The following is a 21,437-nucleotide window of genomic DNA, read 5'->3' on the forward strand; positions in this document are numbered from 1 at the left end:
CCCGAGTCCTCTCTCCAAACTGAAGAGAAGGCCTGACTCCCTTGAGGCCACTCAGTGGGCTCCAAGAGATCTGCGTCGCGACTTGAGAGGAGAGCGGCATCCTTGGCTTGCCCTCGAGGCGAGGCCTGACTCCCCGGGGGAGTCTGGAACGCCACCCTGAGATCCCTGTCTTCCCTTGAGAGGAACGTTAAGTCCCGGACACAGGCCTAGATGAGGTCTCTTTGGCCCTGCAGTGACTCGAGTGCAACCCTCAGCTTTCCCTCGCAACTCGAATGGAAGATTAGGCTTCCTGGGGCCAACACAAGAGGAAGCCTGAAATCCACTTCGTAACTCGAGAATCCCGCCGCAACTCGAGAAAATCCACATGGTCCCAACGTCTTCGCAAGATGAGGCCCTTGCCTGCTACGGCGTCTCAAGGGAAGTCCCAGGTTCTGTCCTGAAGTGCGAAACGGTACCTGACTCCTTTCATGCAACCCCCAAAAGTCCCCCACACGCCGGTTTCCCTCGAGGGTAACACCGAGGGTTCCATCCCCACTTCATCTGAGCCCCTTCTCCCCTCCTGATGGCGACAGGAGAGTCAATCCCCCTGCATTGTCTGGAAGGGTCCCCGGCCTTCCCAGCACAACTCAGGATGAAGCTGGCCTCACTAGGAGATTTGAGACTAGCCCCGTGGGTGGTCCCTCATGCCGAAAGACCCCGATTTCCCTGTCCACTCTTGAAAAGAACCCGAGGCCCGGACACCTCTTCGAAGGCAACCCAGTGGGTGAAGGCACAACACGAAGGGGCACTGTCACCGTCGTGCATTTCCGGAAACACCCGCAGGTTCCACACACAGCTCAACAAGGGGCCTGAGACCCCCTGAGCACCTCGAGAGGCAAGCGGAGTTCCCTTCCTCAGACAAGACGATTCCTGACTCTCCTGTCCCAACTCTGCAGGGACCCTGCGGTCGGAGTCTGAAACGGAGAGGAAGCCTGAGGTTCCTGCCTTCCCTGGAGATGAGGCCCTCTTCCATTGCGCCAAACCCAGCGGAGTCCTGAGAGGCCCCGCCAACTCCACAGCATCCCTCATCTGTCAGAAGCACACTGGGAAGTTCCCTAAGGTCACCAGTAAACTTTTATTGCACAAGGTCCCCATGAAAAGGCCCACGCAGCAGGACAGCCACAGATTCTGTCTGCCATTAAAGGGCAGTAAGGTGCCCTCCCCCCTTCTTTGCTGCCTCGGCGGCCACCAGCGTGCAATTCGCGTACCCTTCCCTTTCCCGTCCTAGCAGGTGCTCCAGGGCCCGCTGGCCTACAAAGTGCCAGAAGCAGGGCTGGGCCAGCCGGCCAGAATTCAGGGTTCTGTCCCTTGGACTTCCAGCGGACACTAGGCTGCTTGGGAAAACCGCGCAGACTCTGAGGTTTTTCAGCAGAGGGGTGGAGCGGTAAAGGCCTTGACCCCAAAGACGAGGCCTTTCTGCGACCGCCAGGTTGGGGAGCTCTGAGACTGTGCCAACACAGGGCGGAATACATGGTTCCCTGCTCCACGCAGTCCCCATTCCCTTACCTGTGTTCCGCACCCCTCCGCTGTGGCCAATGGATGCCGATCCTTGGGGATCCAGGAGTTCACGAAATGGGCATTCCCAGCCGCAATGGCGACCCCCAACAGCACATCTGGAAAGCTCTCCCCCACCCCCGCCAGGAGCCGACCCCCACTGCGAATGGAACCCCACCCCGCCCCGCAGCGCCAGGTTTCACCCCGGCCCTGCCGGGCTCCCGGTGGGTTCCCAGCAATATTGGCGACCCCCGGGAGCACAACAGGGACCGACCCCCCACCCACAGTGAGCGGAATCTCGACCTGTGCAGCCCAGGTTTACCCCACCCTGGCTGCGCTCCCGGCGCGTTTCCAGCTGCAGTGGCCATCTCCGAGAGCACAACTGGGAAGCCCTCCCCTACCCCCGTCAGGAGCCGACACCTGCCCTGCACCACCCGGGTTCGCCCCGCCCCTGCCGCGCTCCAGGGGCGCTGCCCACCTTCACCAGCGGCTCTCGGTGAGCCCCGTCCCCACGCCCGGTTCCAGGAGAGGCTCTCGGACCTCGCTGCTGCCGCCAGGTCAAACATGATGACAATACATACACCCCACAGAGACAATCCAAGCTGTCTGTGATTTAGGGATAAAACGAGGACTACAGAAAGGCAAGATGACCTGAGCTAGGAGGGCCATGATATTCTATAGAACCAGACAAAGTTGGTTACCAAGGAAACTTTTTTCCTTGGAACCCGGAAAGCTGGTTCTTTGCATATGCAATGACCAACAATTAGCTTGTTACCCAAGCCTGCCTTACTGCCACCCCCATCCCCCCACTCCCCAGAAGACTGGCTCAAAGAAATATTTTAAATCTCAGGCGGAAACCTGGAAGATGTCTTGTCTGTCTGTTTGGATTAAGGTATGTGTCAGTGTGAGCCTTGTGTTTTTTGATAATATTGCTCAAGTTCTGAGTTCTGATTTCAATGGTCTCAAGACAAGGCAGCCCTTCCAAATCAAACTGCTGGAAATACAAGAAAACATTGACCTAAATGAATGTCAGAGTCCCGTGAACTGGGAACTAGTCAATATTAAATATCTAGTATTTTTGGTTTTGCTCCTCCATTATAGACATGTCTAAGAGTCAACAACATTAAGCACAACATGTTCATAGTGCCTAGGTTTCTTTTGAGGTAAAAATTGCTCTATTGTTATATGTGTCACAAGCTTGTCAGCAAGAAACTACCTGGAAACGACAACAACAAAAGTAAAAAATGTAAATGTGATATGAGCTTTTAGACAAACTCTTTACAATAATTATACTCTAAAATATCTGCCTCTCATAGTCTTGATTGAAGGCAGAGGAGAAGGGGATGACAGAGGATAAGATGGTTGGATGGCATCACTGACTCGATGGACATGAGTTTGAGCAAGCCCCTGGAGCTGGTGACGGACACGGAAGCCTGGCGTCCTTCAGGCCACGGGGTCACAAAGAGTCAGACACGACTGAGCAACTGAACTGAACTGAACTAACAAACGTTTCTCCAGGTGTTTTGGTTACCCGAGTTTCTATCCTTGTGACGACAGTGTATTGAATAGCTAGGTCATTTCCAAATAAATGAAAGTTCTGAAACATTCACGACTTGAAAGGACCTCCCTTTTACACAGAAACAAAAGAGATTTTTGACTCTCCATGAATAGTGTCTGGCACCATCCTGACATGTTAAATGTAAGAAAGCAATTGTTTTGTTTTGTTTTGTTCTGTTCTTGGGGGTGGGGGGAGGGGGGCGGGCTATAGCGAATGCCAATATAAAAGTCAGTTCTTGGTTGCTGAAGGGAAATGTATGACTTGTTATTACAAGAAAGTATGTGGAATGCAATGGCACTTGAGGAAGGAAAACAAAGTAGTTCTGTCTTACAGGTGGCCGTTTCAGGATGGGAGAAGCAAAGGAATGGGTACAGAACGGGATAAGGAGGTTGTAGGGAAAGTGGACCCCCAGAAAAGAGTTCTGTGCCTTGCACAAGTTTTCTTGAGATGTCGAAATGCCTTTGCTAATGGAGTTTTAGTTTCTTTACCTCTTAAGTGATCTCTTCTAGGTTGACCTAGAACAGAAATCTTTTGTTAGCTTTGGCTAAGTGGAGAAGTAGTGTTTCACGGTGACATATGTGATCCTTCCTGACTGTTTGCAGCCCTTTTGATATCGATGCACTGCTTCTGCTGCTGCTGCCGCCGCTGCTGCTGCTAAGTGGTTCAGTTGAGGCCGACCCTGTGCGACCCCATAGACGGCAGCCCACGAGGCCCCGCAGTCCCTGGGGTTCTCTAGGCAAGAACACTGGAGTGGGTTGCCATTTCCTCCTCCCATGCATGAAAGTGAAAAGTGAACGTGAAGTCGCTCAGTGGTGTCCGACTCTTAGCGACCCCGTGGACTGCAGCCTACCAGGCTCCTCCATCCATGGGATTTTCCACGCAAGAGTACTGGAGTGGGGTGCCATTGCCTTCTCCCATATCTATGCACAAGCCTGCCTAAATCATTGACTTCCAGCTAGCTTTGGGATGCCAATGACCATCCACCCTTACAAGGCAACAGAGAAGAGAAAAACACTTACCACAGGAGGTCCTGGTAAGGAACGAGGAACTAACAAGCTTCCGCCAACCAGGATTCTGCAGAGGTCAACAAGAGGTCAGTAAGAGATGGAAGACTGCAGTCCAGAGGTCCTAGCAACTTCCATCTTGCAGCAGAGACCTAGCATAGTCAAAACGAATTCAATGTTGCAAAAAATAAGTAAACAAATAAAGGACAGAAGTTCTTTGAACACATGACTGAGATTAGGGGTGAGGCAGTACATGTACAGTGCCCGGAAAATCTTAAAGTATGAGAAAGGAAAGAAATTAAAGACAACTATCAAGCTGTCCAAACTGATAAAAACGAAAGATTACACGGTTTTTTCTGTATATATTACCAGATAATAATCTGAAAAGGAATTAAAAAAAATTCCCTTTCAATAATGTCAACATGAATACAACACTTTGCCATGGATGTAACGAGGATGACAAGACTGGCACACTGGAACTTATACACCCTGGCTGAAAACTATCCTGAATACATGGACAGGTATTCCATAACAATGGAAAGACTTAAGATGGCAATACCATGGAATGCATCTTCAATCTGAAATGAAGATTTGATATGATTTGATCGCTCTGAGCTTTTGTGTCATCAATTGTTATTAAAGTATAAATGAGATAGAGAAAACTGCTGACTTAGACTTGAGGCGGGGTGTACGCCCTGCTGGTCTCTAGCCAGATATTCTACAGGCACTAGCAGTCAGCTAAGGAAAGAAAGGCACTGTCTCAGGGAATGGTACCAGGCCCCTCCCCCACGACATGCCTTGAGGTCACATTGGCAGCAGGTGAGTCATCCTGGGCCAAAAATTGATTGACATGAATCTTGAAGAAAGGCAGTATTCCAGGCAAATATATCATTTCCTTAACATAGATTAGGAGAACAAGGTACGAGGAAAACATACTGTTTTGTTGAAGTCGCTTCTGAGCCTACTGGGGGAACCGACCTGAAGCCAGAGTCCAGCAGATATACATAGGATATTTACATCGCTTAAGACAAACATTTCCTCAGGAACAAATGCATTGCTTAGCTCAAGGTTTGTCTGCGAAATTCTTACACATCAGGAGATGGCTCCGAGCTGGGTTTCTACACACAAGAACATGAATGCAAAGGACAAGCCTGCACAGCCCATCTGCCCCCCTCCCCCACAGCCAGCAGCATTTCCAAGTGACCTCCTAAGGCCTTCCCCAAAATACAGGGGCACCTCTGGGTTTCCTGTTTCAAGCTCTTCGAACACTTTTCTTAAAAAAAAAAAAAAATCCTGCACACTTCTTGATAGAATGCCACAGTGCAAGGAAAACAGGTCTTCAATACTTAAACCTCCCTGTGCCAAACACTTGGGGCTTGGTTCTGTTTTGTTTTGTTTTTTAATTACACCACCACATAATTTAAACTTTTTACAATTTCTAATTATTCAGTACCAAAACACCAAACTTTTATTGCCCAAGGTCCCCATGAAAAGGCCCACGCATCAGGACAGCCACAGATTCTGCCATGAAAGGGCAGCAAGGTGCCCTCCCCCCTTCTTTGCTGCCTGGGCGGCCACCAGGGTTTGAAATCCATGCACCCTACTAAGTTTCTAGGGTGCAATCCGTGGACCCTTCCCTTTCCCATCCCAGCAGGTGCTCAAGGGCCCGCTGGCTTACAAAGTGCCAGAAGCAGGGCTGGGCCAGCCGGCCAGAGTTCAGTGTTCTGTCCCTTGGACTTCCAGGGGACACTAGGCTGCTTGGGAAAACCGTGCAGACTGAGATTTTTCAGCAAAGGGGTGGAGCGGTAAAGGCCTTGACACCAAGGGCGAGGCCTTTCTGCGACCGCCAGGTTGGGGAGCTCCGAGAATGTGCCAACAGAGGGCGGAATACTTGGTTCCCTGCTCCAAGCAGTCCCAGTTCTCTGACCTGTGGCCCGCAGCCCTCCGCTGCACCCACTAGATGTGGATCCTTGGGGACACAGGAGCGTAGGAAATGGGCGTTCCTAGCCGCAGTGGCGACCCCCGAGAGCACAACTGGGACCGAACCCCCACCCACAGCCATCTAAATCTCGACCCGCGCAGCCCAGGTTTACCCCGCCCCGGGTGCGCTCCCGGCGCGTTTCCAGCCGCAGTGGCCACCACCGAGAGCACAACTGGGAAGACCTCCCCCACCCCCGCCAGGAGCCGAACCCCGCCCCGCGCCACCCGGGTTCACCCCGCCCCTGCCGCACTCCCAGCGCGTTTCCAGCTGCAGTGGGTACCCCCGAGAGCACAACTGTTACCGCCCCCCACCCCCTCCCAACCAGAACCCCGACCCGCGCCGCCCGGGATCGCCCCGCCCCTGGCGCACTCCCGGGGCGTTGCCCACTTCCACCAGGGGCTCCTGGTGAGCCCCGTCCCCACGCCCGGTTCCAGGAGAGGATCTCGGACCTCGCTACTGCCGCCAGGTCAAACACGAGGACAATACATCCACCCCACAGAGACAATCCAAGCTGTCTATGATTTAGGGATAAAATGAGGACTACAGAAAGGAAAGATGTCCTGACCTAGGAGGGCCATGAGAGTCTATAGATCCAAACAAAATTGGGTACCAAGGAAACTTTTTTCCTTGGAACCCGGAAAGCTGGTTCTTTGCATATGCAATGACCAACAATTAGCTTGTTACCCAAGCCTGCCTCGCTGCCACCCCAACTCCCCCCCCCCCCCACTCCCCAGGAAAACGGCTCAAAGAAATATTTTAAATCTCAGGCGGAAAACTGGAAGATGTCTTGTCTGTCTGTCTGGATTAAGGTATGTGTCAGTGTGAGCCTTGTGTTTTTTGATAATATTGCTCAAGTTCTGAGTTCTGATTTCAATGGTCTCAAGACAAGGCAGCCCTTCCAAATCAAACTGCTGGAAATACAAGAAAACATTGACCTAAATGAATGTCAGAGTCCCGTGAACTGGGAACTAGTCAATATTAAATATCTAGTATTTTTGGTTTTGCTCCTCCACTATAGACATGTCTAAGAGTCAACAACATTAAGCACAACATGTTCATAGTGCCTAGGTTTCTTTTGAGGTAAAAATTGCTCTATTGTTATATGTGTCACAAGCTTGTCAGCAAGAAAGTACCTGGAAACAGCAACAACCAATGTAAAAAATGTAAATGTGATATGAGCTTTTAGATAAACTCTTAACAATAATTATACTCTAAAATATCTGCCTCTCATAGTCTTGATTGAAGGCAGAGGAGAAGGGGATGACAGAGGATAAGATGGTTGGATGGCATCACTGACTCGATGGACATGAGTTTGAGCAAGCCCCTGGAGTTGGTGATGGACACGGAAGCCTGGCGTCCTGCAGGCCACGGGGTCACAAAGAGTCAGACACGACTGAGCAACTGAACTGAACTGAACTTACAATCGTTCCTCCAGGTGTTTTGGTTACCTGAGTTTCTATCCTGGTGCTAAACTAAGTGACGACAGTGTATTGAATAGCTAGGTCACTTCCAAATAAATGAAACTTCTGAAACATTCACGACTTGAAAGGACCTCCCTTTTACACAGAAACAAAAGAGATTTTTGACTCTGCATGAATAGTGACTGGCACCATCCGAACATATTAAATGTAAGAAAGCAATTTTTTTGTTTTGTTTTGTTTTGTTCTGTTCTTGCAGGAAGCGGGGTGGGCGCTATTATCACTGATAGGTATGCTCACCAATCTATCAAATGCCAATATAAGAGTCAGTTCTTGGTTGCTGAAGGGAAATGTATGACTTGTTATTACAAGAATGTATGGAATGCAATCACACTTTAAGAAGGAAAACGAAGTAGTTCTGTCTTACAGGTGGCATTTTCAGGACGGGAGAAGCAAAGGAATGGGTACAGAATGGGATAAGGAGGTTGTAGGGAAAGTAGGCCCCCAGAAAAGAGTTCTGTGCCTAGCACAAGTTTTCTTGAGATGTTGAACTGCCTTTGCTAATGGAGTTTAAGTTTCTTTACCTCTTAAGTGATCTCTTCTAGGTTGACCTAGAACAGAAATCTTTTGTTAGCTTTGGCTAAGAGGAGAAGTATTGTTTCACGGTGACATATGTGATCCTACCTGACTGTTCTCATCCCCTTTGATATCTATGCACTGCTGCTGCTGCTGCTGCAGCTGCTAAGTGGTTCAGTTGAGGCCGACCCTGTGCCACGCCATAGATGGCAGCCCACCAGGCCCCGCAGTCCCTGGGGTTCTCTAGGCAAGAACACTGGAGTGGGTTGCCATTTCCTCCTCCTATGCATGAAAGTGAAAAGTGAAAATGAAGTCGCTCAGTGGTGTCCGACTCTTAGCCACCCCATGGACTGCAGCCTACCAGGCTCCTCCGTCCTTGGGATTTTCCAGGAGTGGGGTGCCATTGCCTTCTCCCATATCTATGCACAAGCCTGCCTAAATAATTGACTTCTAGCCAACTTTGGGATGCCCATGACCACCCAGCCTTACCAGGCAACAGAGAAGAGAAAAACACTTACCACAGGAGGTTCTGATAAGGAACAAGGAACTAACAAGCTCCCACCTACCAGGAATCTGCAGAGGTCAACAAGAGGTCAGCAAGAGATGAGAGACTGCAGTCCAGAGGTCCTAGCTACTTCCATCTAGCAACAAACACCCAGCATAGTCAAAACGATTTCAATGTTAAAGAATAAATAAATAAATAAATAAAAGGACAGAAGTTCTTTGAACACATGTCTGAATTTAGGGGTGAGGCATTACATATGTGTCCCAGGATAATCTTAAAGTGTCAGAAAGTAAAGAAATTAAAGACAACTATCAAGCTGTCCAAACTGATAAAAATGAATGATTACACAGTTTTATCTGTATACATTAGCAGATAATAATCTGAAAAGGAATTTTAAAAAATTCCCTTTCAATAATATCAACATGAATAAAACACTTTGCCATGGATGTAACGAGGATGACAAGACTGGCACACTGGAAATTATACACCCTGGCTGAAAACTATCCTGAATACATGGACAGATATTCCATAACGATGGAAAGACTTAAGATGGCAATACCATGGAATGCATCTTCAATCTGAAATGAAGATTTGATATGATTTGATCGCTCAGAGCTTTTGTGTCATCAAGTGTTATTAAAGTATTAAAGAGATAGAGAAAGCTGCTGACTTAGACTCGAGGCGGGGTGGGGGGGTAGTAAGAGTACCCCCTGCTGGTCTTTAGCCAGATATTCTACAGGCACTAGCAGTCAGCTAAGGAAAGAAAGGAACTGTTTCAGGGAATGGCACCAGGCCCTTCCCCCACGACATGCATTGAGATAATATTGGCAGCAGGTGAGTCATCCCGGGCCAAAACTTGATTGACATGAATCTTGAAGAAAGGCAGTATTGCAGGCAAATATATCATTTCCTTAACATAGATAAGGAGAACAAGCTAGGAGGAAAACATGCTGTTTTGTTCAAATCGCTTCTGAGCCTTTTGGGGGAACCGACCTGAAGCCAGAGTCTAGCGGAAATACATAGGATATTTACATCGCTTAAGACAAACATTTTCTTAGGAAAAAATGCATTGCTTAGCTCAAGGTTTGTCTGCGAAATTCTTACACATCAGGAGATGGCTCCGAGCTGGGTTTCCACACACAAGAACATCCATGCAAAGGACAAGCCTGCACAACCCATCTGCCGCACTCCCGCACATCCAGCAGCATTTCCAAGTGACCTCCTAAGGCCTTCCCCAAAATACAGGGGCACCTCTGGGTTTCCTGTTTCCCTCACTTCGAACACTTTTCTTAAAAAAAAAAAAATCCTGCACACTTCTTGATAGAATGCCACAGTGCAAGGAATACAGTCCTTCAATATTTAAACCTCCATTTGCAAAACACTTGGAGCTTGGTTTTGTTTTGTTTTGTTTTTTAATTACACCACCACATAATTTAAAGCTTTTACACGTTCTAATTATTCAGTTCCAAAACACCAAACTTTTATTGCACAGGGTCCTCATGAAAAGGCCCACGCAGCTGGACAACCACAGATTCTGCCATGAAAGGGCAGCAAGGTGCCCTCCCCACTTCTTTGCTGCCTGGGCGGCCACCAGGGTTTGAAATCCATGCACCCTACTAAGTTTCTAGGGTGCAATCCGTGGACCCTTCCCTTTCCCATCCCAGCAGGTGCTCAAGGGCCCGCTGGCTTACAAAGTGCCAGAAGCAGGGCTGGGCCAGCCGGCCAGAGTTCAGTGTTCTGTCCCTTGGACTTCCAGCAGACAGTAGGCTGCTTGGAAGAACCGCGCAGACTCGGAGATTTTTCAGCAGAGGGGTGGAGCGGTAAAGGCCTTGACCCCAAAGGCAAGGCCTTTCTGCGACCGCCAGGTTGGGGAGCTCCGAGAATGTGTCAACAGACGGCGGAATACTTGGTTCCCTGCTCCACGCAGTCCCAGTTCCCTTACCTGTGGTCCGCAGCCCTCCACTGCACCCACGGGATGGCGATCCTTGGGGACCCAGGAGCGGACGAAATGGGCGTTCCCAGCCGCAGTTGCAACCCCCGAGAGCACAACTGGGAACCCCTCCCCATCCCCCCCATGAGCCGACCCCCGCCCCGCGCCCCCAGGGTTAGCCCCGCCCCTGCCGCGCTCCCGGCGCGTTCCCAGCCGCAGTGGCGACCCCCGGGAGCACAACTGGGACCGACCCCCACCCAAAGCCATCGGAATCTCGACCCGCGCAGCCCGGGTTTACCCAGTCCCGGGTGCACTCCCGGCGCGTTTTCAGCCTCAGTGTCCACCTCCGAGAGCACAACTGGGAAGCCCGCCCCCACCCCCGCCAGAAGCCGACCCCCGCCCCACGCCGCCCGCGTTCGCCCCGCCCCTGCACGGTCCAGGTACCTTCCCAGCTTCTAGCGTTCACGCCCGGGTAGGAGCAGGATGTAGGAGTATGGGAGATGTGTCTGGAGCCTGACAGCCTCAGCTCCGCTCTGGCCTGCCCTTTGGACCTAGGAGCCAGGCCAACTTGCAGAGGGCTTAGGGCCCCATTGTATGCAAACTACCAAGGCCTACCGCAAGGAGAGCTCTGTCCGAGGGAAGGGAAGCGCCCCAGGCTGCATTCCCAAGCTGTTGTTTAGCCGCCCAGACTCAGCGCTGCACAGGGGTAATCAGGCTCTCTGTGCCCGCAGCTTCACACACAGGTGTGTCTCCGTAGGAATCAAGAAAGATCCTGACAGAGTGAGGTTCATTAGAGCTATACTAAAGAGCAAAGGCTTGTCCATGTGGTCTTGCCTTCCCCTGTGCCTTTGGGTCTCCAGGCTCGGCCCCAGCTCCGTGGAAACAACCCCTGAGAAAATATCTTCAAGATCCACTTTTCCCAGTGTCTGGGAACCGGGGTTCGTAGGAGGAGAGAAAAGCACGCCTCCATCGGGAACGAAAAGGCAGTCCACCTGCCTGTGTTTTGAAGCCTCTATTTGGAAGGAATGGGTTAGCTTCTCCTAAAGGAGACCTCCAGATCTGCTCAGAAGTCGGTAATTCCAGAGGCAGGGTACTGGTCCTTACTGCCCTTTGTTAGCCTTGCAAAGATATTCCTAGATTCTAGAGTTATTTTCCATGAAGGAGCAGGCTTCGGGAATGTGTCAGACGGGACTGGCTCCTTATTGACCTCAGCTCAGCTATTGCCTTTCCATTCAAACTAGGGCAAGGCCCTACTTTATGAAGGGTAAGGGTCTTCTTCTTTGCAAACTGCCAAGGGCTACAGCAATGAGACCTCTGTCAAGGTGAGGGAAGCCTAAGAGGATGGATTCTCAAGCAGGTGCTTTGCCACAAAGCATCAGCATGCCACGAAGAGAATCAAGCTCCCTGTGCACCAATGTTGGGAGTGTAGCTTCACACACAGAGTTGTCTCTATAGGAGCCAAGAATGTTCCTGAGAGATTAGGTTCACTAAACCTCTCCTACAGAGCATAGACCTGTCAATGTGGTTTTTCCTTCCCCTGTGAGTTGGGTCCTCGAGGTCCGCCACACCTCCGGGGAAACTGTCCCTGAGAAAAGATCTCCAGGAACCGCTTCGCCGAGGCTGGGAAATGCTGTTCACAGGAAGTAAGGCAAGCGAATCTCCTGCAGAGTAAAAGAGGCCTTACAGTCCCTGGAGGAGCAGGCTGCCAGAGTGTGTGAAACCTGACTGTTGCCTTACTGGCCTCAGCTCCGCCATTGCCTGTTCATCCGAGCTAGCACCCAGGCCTACTTGGAAAAGCGTTTGGGTGCAGATTTCTACAAAGTGCCAAGGGCTACAGCAGTGAGAATTCTCTCGGTGGTAAGGGAGAGCATTTTATGGATTCTCAAGCTGTTTTCTGAACGACAGCGTCAAAATGAACAGAGAGAATCAGGCTCTCTGTGCCCCTATGTTAGGTACGCAGCTTCACACACAGAGGTGTCTCTATAGGAGCCAAGAATGCTCCTGAGAGATGAGGTTCACTAGAGGTCTGCTACAGAGCATAGACCTGTCCATGTGGTCTTGCCTTCCCCTGTGCCTTTGGGCCCCGGGCTCGGCCCCAGCTCCGTGGAAAGAACCCCTGAGAAAATATCTTCAAGACCCGCTTTTCCCAGAGGCTGGGAACTGGGGTTCATAGGAGGAGAGAAAAGCAAGCCTCCTTCGGGCACGAAAGGCTGCCAACCTGCCTGTGTTTTGAAGCCTCTATCTGGAAGGAATGGGTTAGCTTCTCCTAAAGGAGACCTCCAGATCTGCTCAGAAGTCGGTAATTCCAGAGGCAGGGTGCTGGTTCCTGACTGCCCTTTGCCAGCCTTGCAAAGACATTCCAAGATTCTAGAGTTATATTCCATGAAGGAGCAGGGTTCGGGAATGTGCCAGAGGGGACTGGCTCCTTATTGGCCTCAGCTCAGCTATTGCCTTTCCATTCAAACTAGGACAAGGGCCTACTTTATGAAGTGTAAGGGTCTTCTTCTTTGAAACTGCCAAGGGCTACAGCAATGAGACCTCTGTCAAGGTGAGGGAAGCCTAAGAGGACGGATTCTCAAGCAGGTGCTTTGCTACAAAGCATCAGCACCCCACGGAGAGAACCAAGATCCCTGTTCCTCAATGTTGGGAGTGTAGCTTCACACACAGAGTTGTCTCTATAGGAGCCAAGAATGTTCCTGAGAGATTAGGTTCACTAAACCTCTCCTACAGAGTACAGACCTGTCCATGTGGTTTTTCCTTCCCCTGTGAGTTGGGTCCCCGAGGTCCACCACACCTCCGGGGAAACTGTCCCTGAGAAAAGATCTCCAGGAACCGCTTCGCTGAGGCTGGGAAACGCTGTTCACAGGAAGTAAGGCAAGCGAATGTCCTGCAGAGAAAAAGAGGCCTTACTGTCCCTGGAGGAGCAGGCTGCCAGAGTGTGTGAAACCTGACTGTTGCCTTACTGGCCTCAGTTCCACCATTGCCTGTTCCTCCGAACTAGGACCCAGGCCTATTTGGAGAAGCGTTTGGCTGCGGATTTCTACAAAGTGCCAAGGGCTACAGCAGCGAGAATTCTCTCAGCGGTAATGGAGAGCATTTTATGGATTCTCAAGCTGTTTTCTGAACGACTGCGTCAAAATGAACTGAGAGAATCAGGCTCTCTGTGCCCCTATGTTAGGTACGCAGCTTCACACACAGAAGTGTCTCTATAGGAGCCAAGAATGTTCCTGAGAGATGAGGTTCACTAGAGGTCTGCTACAGAGCATAGACCTGTCCATATGGTTTTGCCTTGCCCTGTGAGTTGGGTCCCCGAGGTCCGCCCCAGCTCAGGGGAAGGAGCCCCTGAGAAAAGATCTCCAGGGACCACTATTCCCCCAGGCTGGCAAACGCAGTTCACAGGAGGTAACGCAAGCGAGCCTCCTGCAAGGCACAACAGGTCTTAGTGTCCCTGGACGATCAGGCTGCCAGAGTGTGTGAGACCTGACTGGTGCCTTACTGGCCTCAGCTCCGCCATTGCATGTTCCTCCGATCTAGGACCCAGGCCTACTAGGAGAAGGGTTTGGGTATGGATTTCTAAATACTGCCAAGGGGTATAGCAATGAGAACTGTGTCACGGGTAAGGAAGAGCATTGTATGGATTTTCAAGCTGTTGTTTGAACGACAGCTTCAAAGCTGCACAGAGAGAATCAGACTCTGTGTCTCCATGTTCGGTACACAGCTTCACAGACAGGGGTGTCTCCATAGGAAACAAGAATGTTCCTGACAGAGTGAGGTTCACTAGAGCTCTCCTAGAGAGCAAAGACTTGTCCATGTGGTTTTTCTTCCCCTGTGCGTTTGGGGCTCCAGGCTCGGCCCCAGCTCCGTGGAAACAACCCCTGAGAAAAGATCTTCAAGATCCGCTTTTCCCAGAGGCTGGGATGTGGGGTTCATAGGAGGCGGGAAAAGCAGGCCTCCTTCAGAGAGCAAGAGGCAGCCAAGCGGCCTGCGTTTTGAAGCCTCTACTTGGAAGAATGGGTTAGCTTCCCCTAAGGGAGACCTCCAGATCTGTTCAGAAGTCGGTAATTCCAGAGGCAGTGTGCAGGGTCCTGACTGCCCTTTGCCAACCTTGCAAAGACATTCCTAGATTCTACAGTTATCTTCCTGAAGAAGCAGGCTTTGGGAATATGTCGGACTTGACTGGCGCCTTATTGGCCTCAGCTCAGCTATTGCCTTTCCATTCAAAGTAGGACAAAGGCCTACTTTATGAAGGGTAAGGGTCTTCTTCTTTCCAAACTGCCGAGGGCTACAGCAATGAGACCTCCGTAAATGCGAGGGAAGCATAAGCGGATGGATTATCAGGAAGGTTCTTTGCCACCAAGCATCAGCACCCCACGGAGAGAATCAGGCTCCCTTTGCCCCTATGTGGGGTGTGTAGATTCACACACAGTGGTGTCTCTACAGGAGCCAAGAATGTTCCTGAGAGATGAGGCTCACAAGAGCTATCCTACAGAGTGCTCACCTGTACATGTGGTTTCACCTTCCCCTGTGAGTTGGGTCCCCGAGGTCCGCCCCAGCTCCGAGAAAACAGCCTCTGAGAAAAGATCTCCAGGAACCGCTTTTCGCCCAGGCTGGGAAAAGCTGTTCACAGGAAGTAAGGCAAGTGAGCCTCCTGCAGAGAAAAAGAAGCCTTACTGTCCCTGGAGGAGCAGGCTGCCAGAGTGTGTGAAAACTGACTGGTGCCATAATGGTCTTAGCTCCGCCATTGCTTGTTCCTCCGAACTGGGACTCAGGCCTACTTGGAGAAGGGTTTAGGTGCAGATTTCTACAAACTGCCAAGGGATACTGCAATGAGAACTCTCTCAGAGGTAAGGGCGAGAATTGTATGGATTCTCAAGCTGTTTTCTGAACGACAGCATTAAACCTGCACAGAGAGAATCAGGCTCTCTGCCGCCATGTTGGGTACGCAGTTTCACACACAGAGGTGTCCGCATAGGAGCCAAGAACGTTCGTCAAAGACTGAGGTTCACTAGAACTCTCTTAGAGAGCAAAGACTTGTTCATGTGGTTTTGCCTTCCCCTGTATGTGTGGGTCTCTGGGCACAACCCCAGCTCCGTGGAAACAACCCCTGAGCAAAGATCTCCAAGATCTGCTTTTCCCCCATGCTGGGAACCAGGGATCATAGGAGGCAGGAAAAGCAAGCCTCCTTCAGGCAAGAAGAGGCAGCCAACCGGCCTGTGTTTGGAAGCCTATATTTGCAAGGAATGGGTTAGCTTCTCCAGAAGGAGACCTCCAGATCTGCTCAGAAGATAGATATTCCAGAGGCAGGGTCGAGGTTCCTGACTGCCCTTTGCCAGCCTTGCAAAGACATTCCTAGATTCTAGCAATATTTTCCATGAAGGAGCAGGCATCGGGAATATGTCACAGTTGACGGGTGCCTCACTGGCCTCAGCTCAGCTATTGCCTTTCCTTTCAAACTAGGATCAGGGCCTACTTGGTGAAGGGTAAGGGTCTGCTTCTTTCCAAACTGCCAAGAGACACAGCAATGAGACCTCTGTCAAGGCGAGGGAAGCGTAAGCGGATGGATTCTCAAACAGGTGCTTTGCCACAAAGCATCAGCACCCCATGGAGAGAATCAGGCTCCCTGTGCCCCTATGTTCGGTGTGTAGCTTTACACACAGAGGTGTCTCTGTACGAGCCAAGAATGTTCCTAAGAGATGAGACACACTAACGTCTCCTACAGAGCATAGACCTGTCCATGTGGTTTTTCCTTCCCCTGTGAGATGGGTCCCCGAGGTCCACCCCAGCTCTGGGGATAGAGCCCCTGAGAAAAGATCTCCAGGAACCGCTGTTTGCCCAGGCTGGGAAACGCAGTTCACAGGAGGCCAGGCAAGCGAGCCTCCCACAGGGAAAAATAGGCCTTACTGTCCCTGGAGGAGCACGCTGCCAGAGTGTGTGACACCTGACTGGTGCCTTACTGACCTCAGCTCCGCCACTGCATGGCCATCCAAACCAGGACCCAGGCCTACTTGGAGAAGGGTTTGGGTGCGGATTTGTAAAAACTGCCAAGGGTTACAGCAATGAGAAGTCTCTCAGAGGTAAGGGAGAGCATTGTATGGATTCTTAAGCTGTTGTTTGAATGACAGCTTCAAAGCTGCAAAGAGAGAATCAGGCCCTGTGTGCCCCCTTGTTGGGTACGCAGCTCCACACACAGAGGTATCCCCGTGGAATCCAAGACTTTCCTCACATACTGAGGTTAACTAGAGTTCTCCTACAGAGCAAAGACTTGTCCATGTGGTTTTGCCTTCCTCTGTGCGTGTGGGTCTCCGGGCTCGGCTCCAACTCCGTTGAAATAGCCCCTGAAAAAAGATCTCCAAAACCACTTTTCCCCCAGGCGGGAAGCGGAGTTCACAGGAAGCGGAACAAGCAAGCCTCCTTCGGGCAAGTAGATGCAGCCAACTAGCCTGTGTTTGGAAGCCTCTATTTGGAAGGAATGGTTAGCTTCTCCAAAAGAAGACCTCCAGATCTGCTCAGAAGATGGAAATTCCAGAGGCAGGGTCGAGGTTCCTGACTGTCCTTTACCAGCCTTGCAAAGACATTTCTAGATTCTAGCGTTATTTTCCATGAAGTAGCAGGCTTCAGGAATATGTCAGACTTGACTGGCGCCTTACTGGCCTCAGCTCAGCTATCGCCTTTCCGTTCAAACTAGGACAAGGGCCTACTTGGTGAAGGGTAAGGGTCTGCTTCTTTCCAAACTGCCAAAGGCTACAGCAAAGAGACCTCTGTCAAAGAGAGGGAAGTGGAAGCGGATGGATTCTCAAACAGGTGCTTTGCCACAAAGCATCTGTACCCCACGGAGAGAATCAGGCTGCATTTGCCCCTATGTTGGGTGTGTAGCTTCAAACACAGAGGTGTTTCTATAGGAGCCCAGAATGTTCCTGGGAGATGAGGTTCACTAGAGCTCTGCTACAGAGCATAGACCTGTCCATATGGTTTTGCCTTCCCCTGTGAGTTGGGTTCCCGATGTTCGCCCCAGCTCCGAGGAAGAAACCCCTGAGAAAACACCTCCAGGAACTGCTTTTCGTCCAGACTGGGAAACGCAGTTCACAGAAGGCAAGGCAAGCGAGCCTCCTGCAGAGAAAAAGAGGCCTTACTGCCCCTGGAGGAGCAGGCTGCAAGAGTGTGTGAGACCTGACTGGTGCCTTACTGGCCTCAGCTCCGCCATTGCATGTTCCTCTGAACTAGGACCCAGGCCTACTAGGAGAAGGGTTTGGGTGCGGATTTCTAAAAAACTGCCAAGGGCTACAGCAATGAGAACTCTCTCAGAGATAAGGGAGAGAATTGTATGGATTCTCAAGCTGTTTTCTGAACGACAGCGTTAAACCTTCACAGAGGGAATCAGGCTCTCTGACCCCATAAGTTGTCCCTGTAGGAACCAAGAACGTTCGTCAAAGACTGAGGTTCACTAGAGCTCTCTTAGAGAGCAAAGACTTGTTCATGTAGTTTTGCTTTCCTCTGTATGTGTGGGTCTCCGGGCATAACCTCAGCTCCGTGGAAACAACCCCTGAGCAAAGATCTCCAAGATCTGCTTTTCCCCCATGCTGGGAACCAGGGATCATAGGAGGCAGGAAAAGCAAGCCTCCTTCAGGCAAGAAGAGGCAGCCAACTAGCCTGTGTTTGGAAGCCTCTATTTGCAAGGAATGGGTTAGCTTCTCCAGAAGGAGACCTCCAGATCTGCTCAGAAGATAGATATTCCAGAGGCAGGGTCGAGGTTCCTGACTGCCCTTTGCCAGCCTTGCAAAGACATTCCTAGATTCTAGCGCTATTTTCCATGAAGGAGCAGGCATCGGGAATATGTCAGAGTTGACGGGTGCTTTACTGGCCTCAGCTCAGCTATTGCCTTTCCTTTGAAACTAGGATCAGGGCCTACTTGGTAAAGGGTAAGGGTCTGCTTCTTTCCAAACTGCCAAGGGACACAGCAATGAGACCTCTGTCAAGGCGAGGGAAGCGTAAGCGGATGGATTCTCAAACAGGTGCTTTGCCACAAAGCATCAGCACCCCACGGAGAGAATCAGGCTCCCTGTGCCCCTATGTTCGGTGTGTAGCTTTACACACAGAGGTGTCTCTGTACGAGCCAAGAATGTTCCTAAGACTTGAGATTCACTAAGGTCTCCTACAGAGCATAGACTTGTCCGTGTAGTTTTGCCTTCCCCTGTGAGTTTGGTCCCCGAGGTCCACCCCAGCTCCGGGGAAACAACTCCTTAGAAAAGATCTCCAGGAACCGCTTTTCGCCCAGGCTGGGAAACGCAGTTCACAGGAGGCAAGGCAAGCGAGACTCCTGCAGGGAAAAAGAGGCCTTACTGTCCCTGGAGGAGCAGGCTACCAGAATGTGTGACACCTGACTGGTGCCTTACTGACCTCAGCTCCGCCATTGCATGGCCATCCAAACCAGGACCCAGGCCTACTTGGAGAAGGGTTTGGGTGCGGATTTCTAAAAACTGCCAAGGGCTACAGCAATGAGAACTCTCTCAGAGGTAAGGGAGAGCATTGTATGGATTCTCAAGCTGTTGTTTGAATGACAGCTTCAAAGCTGCAAAGAGAGAATCAGTCTCTCTGTGCCCCCTTGTTGGGTACGCAGCTTCACACACAGGGGTGTCTCCATGGGAGTCAAGAACGTTCCTGACAGAGTAAGTTTCACTTAGAGGTCTCCTGGAGAACAAAGACTTGTCCATGTGGTTTTCCTTCCCCTGTGCAATTGGGTCTCTGGTCTCGGCCCCAGCTCCATGGAAAAAACCCCTGAGAAAAGATCTTCAATATCCGCTTTTCCCAGAGCCTGGGAAGCTGGGTTCATAGGAGGCAGGAAAAGCAAGCCTCCTTCGGGCACGAAGAGGCAGCCGACCGGCCTGTTTTTGGAAGTCTCAATATGGAAGGAATGAGTTAGATTCTCCTAAAGGAGACCTCCAGATCTGCTTAGAAATCGGTAATTCCAGAGGCAGGGTGCAGGCTCCTGACTGCCGTTTGCCAGCCTTGCAGAGACATTCCTAGATTCCAGCGTTATTTTCCATGAAGGAGCAGGCTTCGGGAATATGTCAGACTTGACTGGCGCCTTATTGGCCTCAGCTCAGCTCTTGCCTTTCCTTTCAAACTAGGACAAGGGCCCACTTTATGAAAGGTAAGGGTCCTCTTCTTTCCAAACTGCCAAGGGCTACAGCAATGAGACCTCTGTCAAGGCGAGGGAAGCATAAGCTGATAGATTCTCAAGCAGGTGCTTTGCCACAAAGCATCAGCACCCCATGGAAAGAATCTGGCTCCCTTTGCCCCTACGTTGCGTGTGTAGCTACACACACAGAGGTGTCTCGATAGGAGCCAAAAATGTTCCTGAGAGAGGAGGTTCACTGTTGGGGGCCAGAGTGAGGCACTCCGCCCATGGCAAAGGTCATGAGGAAGGAGGCTCGACATACGCAAAGGCGGGATCGAGCCTCAGGAGTCCCCCTGGAAATCCTCGAGCATCTACCCCCATAACCAGAGCCTGCCTACCTTACTACTTTGTGCTCTCACCTACACCTCTGACTTTACGGGGGGCTGTCCCCCACCACCTCTTTCAGAGAAGGAGTTAACCTAGAGCTCCAGTTGATAAAAACCCCTGGGTGTGACAAGAGTGTTTTAACCTACAAACTCCTCTGAAGGTTCTCTAGCCTGCCTGACAGGCTTGTCCGGCCACATGTGATTGCTCACAGCCTCCCAACCATGAGAGGCACGAGATGCTTTAAGCCTTCTAAAAACAGGTTCCTTAGAAAAGTTAGAAAATTATTAGTATAACTATAATGGGCTGATTAGAAATCATATTGGTGAAGGGTTTTTCATTTGTTGAGCTGATGTTTACTGCTAAGTCTCCACATCCCCTGCCCTTATACACATTAATGAATATATAGAAGAAATAAGTATTAACCTTTGATATAAATCACGTTAGACCTTAGGCTAAGTAAATTCTTTCCTTAACTAAAACCCACTACACCCTCACCCTATAGGAATGTAACTTTATTTGGGTGGCGTCTGTTTTAAGAATAATCACCCCTGGAGAAATAAGTGTCCTGGTTGACTGACCGCTGTCACAAGGAGAGGGTCGTAAATTGTCAGCAGGCCCCCCGGCCAGAAGATGATGTAACACCCCTAAGACCTCTGTATACTTTTGTATGAAGCACCTGACTTTGATAAAAGTCAGGACTGCTGACCCCACGTGACTTTTGCATAACATCTCAGTGTATAAAAGTAGACCATGGAAAATAAAGAATTGGGATCAGTTTCTCGAAATACTGGTCTCCCCATGTCTCTCTCTCTCTCTCTCTCTCACTCTGGTTGAGTCTCCATCTGGAGCGCAGAACCCACCAAGCTTACTAATTTTGCCTGGGCTTCTAAGATCCGACCGGGGAGGCCTCAGTGTCTCCTCTCCTTCGGGAGAACGGAAGGACGCCTGCGGCCTACGTAAGTGGTGCAAGCTTCTTGTCTTGAAGTTTTATTGGTCCCCCGCGTAAACCAAGCTACTCAGCCTCTTTTCTCCACTGAATTTTCCTACTGAGCTATCCTCATTTTATTACTCTTTATATCCTTAATTAACGTTTAATTAAGCAGTTGTTCCCTGACCCTCGCCTACGCCGTCTCTGCTTCGAATACCCTGGATCAGCTGGGGCTGGACCCCGGCAGTTCACTAGAGATCTCCTACAGAGCATAGACCTGTCCATTTGGTTTTGCCTTCCCCTGTGAGTTGGGTCCCCGAGGTCCGCCCCAACTCCGGGGAAACAGCCCCTGAGAAAAGATCTCCAGGAACTGCTTTCCGCCCAGGCTGGGAAACGCTGTTCACAGGAAGTAAGGCAAGCGAGCCTCCTGAAGGGAAATAGAGGCCTTACTGTCCCTGGAGGAGCAGGCTGCCAGAGTGTGTGACACCTGACTGGTGCCTTA

Source organism: Bubalus kerabau, unplaced genomic scaffold (assembly GCF_029407905.1).
Source record: "Bubalus kerabau isolate K-KA32 ecotype Philippines breed swamp buffalo unplaced genomic scaffold, PCC_UOA_SB_1v2 scaffold_26, whole genome shotgun sequence".
Classification (NCBI taxonomy): domain Eukaryota; kingdom Metazoa; phylum Chordata; class Mammalia; order Artiodactyla; family Bovidae; genus Bubalus; species Bubalus kerabau.